The following is a 9,738-nucleotide window of genomic DNA, read 5'->3' as shown; positions in this document are numbered from 1 at the left end:
GATACTATGGATCATGATAGCCTGGTCCACAGTAACTTCAGACCGGTTGCTAGTAGGAATGATAGAGCGTTAGATAAACTCCAACCATCCTCTAGCCACGAGTTTGAGGTCAGGCCTTCTCAATTGAACCGGCTTGCCTCTTGAGTCTCTCTTCCATTGAGCTCCTTCCACACAGATGTCCATGAGGACTTGGTCCAACCTTTGATCAAAGTTGACTCTTCTAGTGAAAGGATGAGGATCTCCTCTCATTATTGGCAAGTTGAATGTCAACCTTACAGTTTCTGAACTGAAATCCAAGTATTTCCCCCGAACCATTGTGAGCCAATTTTTTGGGTTCAGGTTCACACTTTGATCATGGTTCTTAGTGATTCATGCATTAGCATAGAACTCTTGAACTAATAAGATCCCGACTTGTTGGATGGGGTTAGTGAGAGTTTTCCAACCACTTCTTCGAATCCCACGTCGGATCTCCGGATATTCACTCTTTTTGAGCATGAAGGGGATCTCGGGGATCACATTTTTCTTGGTCACAACTTCATAGAAGTGGTCTTGATGGACCTTTGAGATGAATCTCTCAATTTCCCATGACTCGAATGTGGAAGCAATTGCCTTCCCTTTCCTCTTTCTAGAGGTTTCTCTGGCCTTAGGTGCCATTAATGGTTATGGAAAAATAAAAAGTAGAGCTTTTTCCACACCAAACTTAAAATGTTTACTTGTCCTCGAGTAAAAGAAGAAAGAAAGGAGGAGAAGAAAAAGAAATGGGGGAGATGAACGTGTGTGTTGGGTTCGGCCAAGGGGGTTAGAGTGTGTAAGATGTGTGAAATTAAAGGTGGTAAGGAGGGGTAATTATAGGGTAAGAGAGAGGGGGAATTCGGTTATGAAGGGGTGGGTTTGGGAGGGAAATGGTTTGAATTTGAATGGTGAGGTAGGTGGGGTTTTATAATGGATGGATGTGAGTGGTGAAGAGAGTATGGAGAAGAGAGTAGGATTTGATAGGTGAAGGGTATTTGGGGGAGAGGTATTGATTGGATTGGTCAAGGGTATTTGGGGAGGAGTGTTATGGAAAGGTGTGAAGAGGATAGAAGAAGAGGTGGGGTAGGTGGGGATCCTGTGGGGTCCACAGATCCTGAGGTGTCAAGGAATTCTGCTCCTTGTACTATTCTGGTGTTTAAACGCCCACTGTGTGCCAATTCTGGCATTTAATGTCAGCTCTGCTACCTTTCTTGGCATTAAACGCCAGTCTGCTGCCCCTTTCTGGCGTTTAATGCCAGCCAGACACCCTTTTCTGGCATTAAACACCAGTCAGACACCCTTTTCTGGCGTTAAACACCCAGAATGCTGCCCATTCTGGCGTTTAACACCCATAATGCTGCCAGACTGGGCGTTAAACGCCCATTCTGCTATCCTTACTGGCGTTTAAACGCCAGTAAGTCTATCCTCCAGGGTATGCTATTTTTAATGCTGTTTTTTATTTTGCTTGAATTCTGTAGTTGTTTTTGTGACTTCACATGATCATTAACCTAAAGAAAACATAAAATGACAATGGAAAACAAATATATAAATATAATTAAATAATATTGGGTTGCCTCCCAATAAGCGCTTCTTTAATGTCAATAGCTTAACAGTAAGCTCTTAGAGAGCTTCACAGAGATTCAGAGCTTAATGGTGGCCTCCCAACACCAAACTTAGAAGTTGAGTGTGGGGGCTCTGTTTGACTCTGTATTGAGAGAAGTTTTCCATGCTTCCTCTCCATGGTTACAGAAGAAGATCCTTGAGCCTTAAACACAAGGTAGTCCTCATTCAATTAAAGGACTAACTCTCCTCTGTCCACATCAATCACAGCTTTTGCTGTGGCTAGGAAGGGTCTTCCAAGGATGATGGATTCATCCTCTTCCTTTCCAGTGTCTAGGATTATGAAATCAGCAGGGATGTACAGGCCTCCAACCTTCACTAAGACATCCTCTACAAGTCTATAAGCCTGTTTCCTTGATTTGTCTGCCAATTCTAATGAGAATCTTGCAGTTTGTACCTCAAAGATTTCTAGTTTTTCCATTACAGAGAGTGGCATGAGGTTTATTCCTGACCCCAGGTCATGCAAAGCCTTCTCAAAGGTCATGGTGCCTATGGTACAAGGTATCAAGAATTTTTCGGGATCCGGTTTCTTCTGCGGTAATTTCAGTTGAGTCTAAGTATTCAGTTCATTGATGAGCAATGGAGGTTTATCCTACTAAGTCTCATTACCAAATAGCTTGGTATTTAGCTTCCTGATTGCTCCTAAATACAAAGCTACTTGCTCTTCAACAATGTCTTCATCCTTTTCAGAGGAGGAATACTCATCAGAGCTCATGAATGGCAACAGTAAGTTCAGTGGAATCTCTATGGTCTCTATATGAGCCTCAGATTCCCTTGGTTCCTCATTAGGGAACTCCATAGTGGCCAGTGGACGTCTATTGAGGTCTTCCTCACTGGAAATCACTGTCTTTCCTCCTCTGCAGGTTCAGCCGTGTGGGGTATATTGATGGCCTTGCACTCTCTTTTTGGATTCTCTTCTGTATTGCGTGGGAGAGTACTAGGAGGGAGTTCAGTAACTCTTTTACTCAGTTGACTCACTTGTGCCTCCAAATTTCTAATGGAGGACCTTGTTTCAGTCATGAAACTGTGAGTGGTCTTGGATAGATCAGAGACTATGGTTGCTAAGTTAGAGAGGCTCTGCTTAGAATTCTCTGTCTGTTGCTGAGAAGATGATGGAAAAGGTTTGCTATTGCCAAACCTGTTTCTCCCACCATTATTATTATTGAAGCCTTGTTAAGGCTTCTATTGATCCTTTCATGAGAGATTAGGATGATTCCTCCATGAAGGATTGTAAGTGTTTCCATAGGATTCTAATTCACTTCTTCCATTCCAGGGTTCTCAGGATCATAAGCTTCTTTTTTAGAGGAAGCTTCTTTAGTACTGCCGGATGCAGCTTGCATTCCAGTCAGACTCTGAGAAATCATATTGGCTTGCTGTGTCAATATTTTATTCTGAGCCAATATGGCATTTAGAGTATCAATCTCCAGAACTCCTTTCTTCTGAGTCATCCCATTATTCACAGGATTTCTTTCAGAAGTGTACATGAACTGGTTATTTGCAACCATTTCAACGAGTTCCTGGGCTTCTTTAGGTGTCTTCTTCAGATGAAGAGATCCACCAGCAGAGTGGTCCAATGACATCTTGGACAATTTAGACAGACCATCATAGAATATACATAAGATGCTCCATTCTGAAAGCTTGTCAGAAGGACACCTTCTGATCAATTGCTTGTATCTTTCCCAAGCTTCATAGAGGGATTCACCTTCCTTCTGTCTAAAGGTTTCGACTTCCACTCTAAGCTTACTCAATTTTTGAGGTGGAAAGAACTTGGCCAAGAAAGCATTGACCAGCTTTTCCCAAGAGTTCAGGCTTTCTTTAGGTTGTGAGTCCAACAATGTCCTAGCTCTGTCTCTTACAGCAAAGGGGAAAAGCATAAGTCTTTAAACCTCGGGATTATCCCCATTGGTCTTAACAGTATCACAGATTTGCAAGAACTCAGCTAAGAACTGATGAGGATCTTCCAATGGAAGTCCATGAAACTTGCAATTCTGCTGCATTAGAGAAACTAATTGAGGCTTAAGCTCAAAATTGTTTGCTCCAATTGCAGGGATTGAGATGCTTCTTCCATAGAAGTCAGAAGAGGGTGTAGTAAAGTCACCAAGCATCTTCCTTGCATCTCCACCATTGTTATTATTTTCGGCTGCCATAACTTCTTCTTTTTCGAAAATTTCTGTTAGGTCCTCTCCAGAGTGTTGTACTTTAGCTTCTCTTAGCTTCCTCTTTAAAGTCCTTTTAGGTTCAGGATCAGCTTCAACAAGAATGTTTTTATCCTTGTTCCTGCTCATATGAAAAAGAAGAGAACAGAAAACAAGAGGAATCCTCTGTGTCACAGTATAGAGATTCATTTATGTGAGTAGAAGAATAGAAGAATGAGGTAGGGATAAAGTAAGAAGAATTCGAACACAGAGAGAGGGAGGGGGTTCGAATTTTAAGAAGAAGTGTTAGTAATTAAATAAAATAAATAGAAAGAGATGAGAGATGGAAGAAATTCGAATTTTAATTTAAAAGAAAAGAAAAATATTTTTGTTTTTATTTTAATTATTCGTTAGAATTCGAATTTATTAAGAGAATAAAATTAGAATTTAAAACAATTAGTTAATAAAAAAGATTTTTGAAAAAGATGTTAATTATTTTCGAAAATTAGAGAGAGAAATAGTTAGGTAGTTTTGAAAAAGATAAGAAATAATAATCAATCAAACAAAAAAAAATCAAGTGGTTAATTGAAAAAGATTTGAAAATCAATTTTGAAAAGATATGAAGTTAGAAAAGATTTTGAAATTGAATTTTGAAAAATATATGATTGAAATTTATTTTGAAAAATATTGAAAAGGAAATTAAAAAGATTTGATTTTTGAAATTAAAGTTGATGACTTGACTAACAAGAAACTAAAAGATATGATTCTTAGAATTTAAAGATTGACTCAAAACATTAAATGTTAGTGTTAATTTCGAAAATCATGAACTAAAAGTAAGAAAAAGATTTTGAAAATCAATTTTTAAAATTTTCGAAAATATTAAGAAAAAATGAAAGGATTTGATTTTTGAAAAAGATTTGAAAAGATAGAATTTTTAAATTGAAATTTTGACTTGACTAATAAGAAACAACTAAAATTTAAAACTTTTTGACTAAATCAACTCAAAATTTCGAATTTTATGAGTGAGATAAGGGAAAGATATTATTTTTTATTTTTGAATGTTTAATGAGGAGAGAAAAAAATAACTAAATGACACAAGACATAAAAATTTAAGATCAAAACTAATAATGCATGCAAGAACACTTTGAATGTCAAGATGAACACCAAGAACACTTTGAAGATCATGATGAACATCAAGAACATGTTTTTGAAAATTTTTAAGAAAAGAAAAATATGCAAGACACCAAACTTAAAAATTTTTAAACTTTAGACACTAATAATTCAAAAATGCATATGAAAAACAAGAAAAGACACAAAACAAAAAAAATTAAAGATCAATCAAAGAAAATCATCAAGAACAACTTGAAGATCATGAAGAACACATGCATGAATTTTTCGAAAATTTTTCAAGAAAAATAAAAAAATGCAATTGACACCAAACTTAAAATTTGACATAAGACTCAAACAAGAAACATAAAATTTTTGGTTTTATGATTTTATCAATTTTTTTTTGTATTTTTCGAGAATTATGTTTGGAAAAAGATAAAGAAATTCAAAATTTTTAATAAGAATTCCAGGATTCATGTAATGTTAGTCTAAAGCTCCAGTCCAAAAGAATTAGACATGGCCAATGGCCAGCCAAGCTTTAGCATAGAATTATAAATGAGAATCTCAAAGTTGATGTAATGTTATTCTAAAGCTTCGGTCCAACAGAGTTAGACATGGCCAGAAGGCCAGCCAAGCTTTAGCATAACAAATACATACAACAATCCAATGAACATGATAAGTTAAAGCTCCGGTCCAAAAGATTTAGGCATAGCTTAATAGCCAGCCAAGCTTTAACATATCATCATGAAGCTTGAAGATGGAATTCATTCTTAAAAATTTTGATGAATTTTTCGAAAATTAACTATTATTATTGATATTATTCTTTTTATTTTTTTTCGAAAATAATAAATAAAAAGCTTTAACATAAAATAAAATTATCCAATCTAAGCAACAAGATGAACCGTCAGTTGTCGAAACTCGAACAATCCCCGGCAACGGCGCCAAAAACTTGGTGCACGAAATTGTAATTCACACTTTTCACAACTCCGATGCAACTAACCAGCAAGTGCACTGGATCGTCCAAGTAATACCTTACGTGAGTAAGGGTCGATCCCACGGAGATTGTCAGCTTGAAGCAAGCTATCGTCATCCTTGTAAATCTCAGTCAGGCGGATTCAAATGGTTATGATGTTTTAATAATTAAAAGATAAATAAAACAGAAAATAAAATAAAGTTACTTATGTAATTCGTTGGTGGAAATTTCAGATAAGCATCTGGAGGTGCTTTGTTGCTCCTGAACCTCTGCTTTCCTATTGCCTTCTTCCAACCATGCATGCTCCCTTCCATGGCAAGCTATAGGATCCTCTCAGTGAAAATGGTCCCCTACGGTTGCTGCACGGCTAATCAACTATTGGATTTCTCGTCTCGGATGAAAAATACCAGGTACAGCTACCGCATGGCTAATCATCTGTCGGTTCCCGCTAGCGTCGGAATAGGATCCATTGATCCTTTTGCACACTATCACTTGTGCCCAACATTCGTAGGTTTGAAGCTCTTTACAGTCATCCCTTCCTAGATCCTACTCGGAATACCACAGACAAGGTTTAGACTTTTCGGATCCCTGGAATGCTGCCAATGGTTCTAGCCTATACCACGAAGATACTAATCTCACGGACTCGGCCCGTGTATTAGATATCTAAGAGAATATACTCCGGCTGTCGTCCAATGACTACGTTGAACATCATGTAGACCGCTTATGGTTGTCAGGCACGCGGATCTTGGCTAAGCGAGTAACGAAGATAGTGGGTGATTGTCACGGGTCACCCCTTTATTCAGACTTAACTGAATTAAGTACAAGAGTATATCTTGGAGAAGAAGTAGGCGTGAATTGAAGGAAAAACAATAGTACTTGCATTAATTCATGAAGAACAGCAGAGCTCCACACCTTAATCTATGGGGTGTAGAAACTCCACCGTAGAAAATACATAAGTGAAAGAAGGTCTAGGCATGGCCGTGAGGCTAGCCTCCAAATGTGTACAATAGTCTATGATAGCATGGTTTACAGAAAATGAGTAACTAAATGCAGATAGTACATAAATCCACTTCTGGGGCCCACTTCGTGTGTGGTTGGACTAAGCATTGAAGCTTTTTTGTGCTTAGGCTGTTCTTGGAGTTAAATGCCAGCTGGGGTGCCATTTTGGGCGTTAAACGCTGGTTCTAGTGCTAGTTCTGGTGTTATACGCCAGAATTCTTTGGTGTGCATTTGGATGCCAGTTTGGGCCATCAAATCTCAGTCAAAGTATGAACTATTATATATTGATGGAAAGCTAAGGATATCTACTTTCCAACGCAATTGAGAGCGCGCCAATTGGGCTTCTGTAGCTCCAGAAAATCCACTTCGAGTGTATGAGGGTCAGAATCCAACATCATCTACAGTCTTTTTTCAGCCTCTGAATCAAATTTTTGCTCAAGTCCCTCAATTTCAGCCAGAAAATACCTGAAATCACAGAAAAACACACAAACGCATAGTAAAGTCTAGAAATGTGATTTTTGAATAAAAACTAATAAAAATATAATAAAAAGTAGCTAAAACATACTAAAAACTATGTAAAAAAATGCCAAAAAGGGTATAAATTATCTGCTCATCATGAGGGTTGTTAATTAATTTGGTTTCTCTTGACTCTAAGTGACCCCCTTAGTGTTGACTTAGGACTTAGGGATTGAGATTAATTATGCCTAGTTGACTTATCCTCGATGTAGGGTTAACTAATTGGGATTAATCCACACACAATTACCATGTTTGTGGTCCACAACTAGGATAGCAAGCCCTCATTACCCAATCCTTGCCAAGAGCTCTTTTTAGCATTTAATTTCCCTTTTATTACTTTCTTTGATTGCTTTGACTTTTAATTTCTTGCGTGTTAAGTTACCTTCTTGCACCTTAATTTCTTGCTATTTACATTACTTGCCCTCTCTTGCATTCCCAATTCCCCATGATCTCTCTCATAGCCAATAATTGTGCACTTTATTGCAACTCCTAGGGAAGACGACCCGGGAGCTAAATACTCTCGGTTTATTTTGTTTTGTATTGTGTTGACATTTGATTGATGATCAATTGTTGGGTTTGGACTATACTTACAACGCCTATTCCATTTTGATAATCAAATTCATAACCCATGCTTTTAGTCATCGTCAAATTTGGCGTTGATGCCGGGGACTTGTAATGGTTCTTGTTATTGGCTATTGTAAATATGTGAATATGTGAATAGTTATTTTTGATTGATTGCTTGTTTTTGCTAGTTTTTGGAGTTCATTTTATTTGTTCTTATTACCTTTGGTTTTGTTTCCTTTTTATTCTATGAATTCTCACCCATTGCATTGTGAGTTTTGTTGCTATTGTGTATAGGAATTGGGAATTTCAAGTGCTTGTTACCTAGATGGAATGAAAGGAATTGACAACAAGATATGGGTGTACAAGATTTGGAGTCTCAAAAGCCTTGGAGAATACAAGCTTGGGTGGGATTTCAAAAGGGGTTTGAAGAGAGATCTCCATAAATCCAACTTAAGAACAATAAACCAAAGTGCTAGGTGGGAGACACCCACCATGGTAACATTGCTCCAACTCTTCTCTTTGATTAATAAGTTGCCTTAATTGCATTTTTATTTGTTTTAGTTTGCTTAGGATTAGTTTAATTTTTAGTTTAGTAGGTAAATTTGCATATGGGACATGAAATTTTGTATGTTTGAATGTTTTGGGGTTGATTTGGGATGAGCTAAGGTTAAATACCTTAGAATTTTAAAGAAAAAAAATTAAGGAAATTTTTTTTTTGTGAAACAGGCCATATGTGCGTGCGCACCATGCTGTGCGTACGCACAAAACTGCATTTTTTGCCACCTGTGCAGCCGCATAAGCTTGTGCATCCGCACACTTCTTGATATGCCCTCTATTCACAGCGCCAGCACGTCCTATGCGCGTGCACCTCCCTCTATTTTGTGACCTGTGCGTGCGCACTGCTGTGTGCGTATGCACGAGTCTCCCTTCTTGCGCTCTTTGTGCGGCCGCACGAACGTGTGCGTCCGCACGGAAATGAGCGACCCCTCTGGTGAGAGCGTCAGCATAGTCTGTGCGCCTGCACCCCATACCCCTTTTCGCTCTTGTGCGTGCACACGGACCTGTGTGCGCACGCACACATGATCTTTCATGCCAAAAAAAAGGGGTGTTCTGTGCGTGCGCACGACCTTGTCTGCACGCACACCTCTCAATCCCTCTTCTGCCGAGAGTGCTCGCATAGCCGGTGCGCTTGCACACCTTCCCCTTTTCTCATTGTGTGCGTATGCACACGTGTCTGTGCATACGCACGCCCCTGTTTTCTCACTTTTATGCTTCTTTTCCCTTCTTCTTTCTCTCTACTTCTTTCCTTCTTTTCTCTTCCTCTCTCTTCTTCCCCTTTCACCCTATTTTATGCTTGTACATGTCTATTTTGTTTGCATTTCATTATTTTTGCTTTACTTGCCTGTTAAGTGAATAAATTACAAGTGTTGATTAATTTTGATAGGGTCGCTTCTTACTTGATATTTACACCAATGCCCTTATACATTGCGTTCGCTTACCAAGTACCTAGTGGGTTTGGCTACTCATATTTTGATTGTACCACTAGGACAAATTATATAAGTGCATTAGATTAAGTGATTTGAGTTGAATTTACTTGTTCATCATGATTTGCATATCAAATTCATCACATGTCCAGTACTTGTTCCTTGTTAATGCTTTGCATTTGTTTGAGTGACTTAACTTGATTCCTATCAAGATGAGCACTTTTTGTAACAAGTACCTCTCCTTGTGACCTTTTTTTCATTATGCTTCATGATGAATAAGGAGTTTCCGTTCATTATGGGGTTGGTTGTTGCTTATTGTGCTATTTTA

At 38.1% G+C, this 9,738-nt stretch overlaps 1 non-coding gene across 1 annotated transcript; it reads left to right on the top strand.

The window, feature by feature from the left end:
• The first annotated feature begins 3,266 nt into the window (after window positions 1-3,266).
• LOC148568801 (small nucleolar RNA R71) lies at window positions 3,267-3,374 on the top strand. Its single transcript, XR_015881896.1, has one exon. It is a non-coding gene; the product is annotated as a small nucleolar RNA R71 (small nucleolar RNA).
• Window positions 3,375-9,738: the final 6,364 nt, after the last annotated feature.

Source organism: Arachis ipaensis, chromosome B4 (assembly GCF_059453495.1).
Source record: "Arachis ipaensis isolate K30076 ecotype BB chromosome B4, ASM5945349v1, whole genome shotgun sequence".
Lineage (NCBI taxonomy): Eukaryota > Viridiplantae > Streptophyta > Magnoliopsida > Fabales > Fabaceae > Arachis > Arachis ipaensis.
Note: the sequence above shows the minus strand (reverse complement) of the source record. Positions and strands in the feature narration are given on the sequence as shown.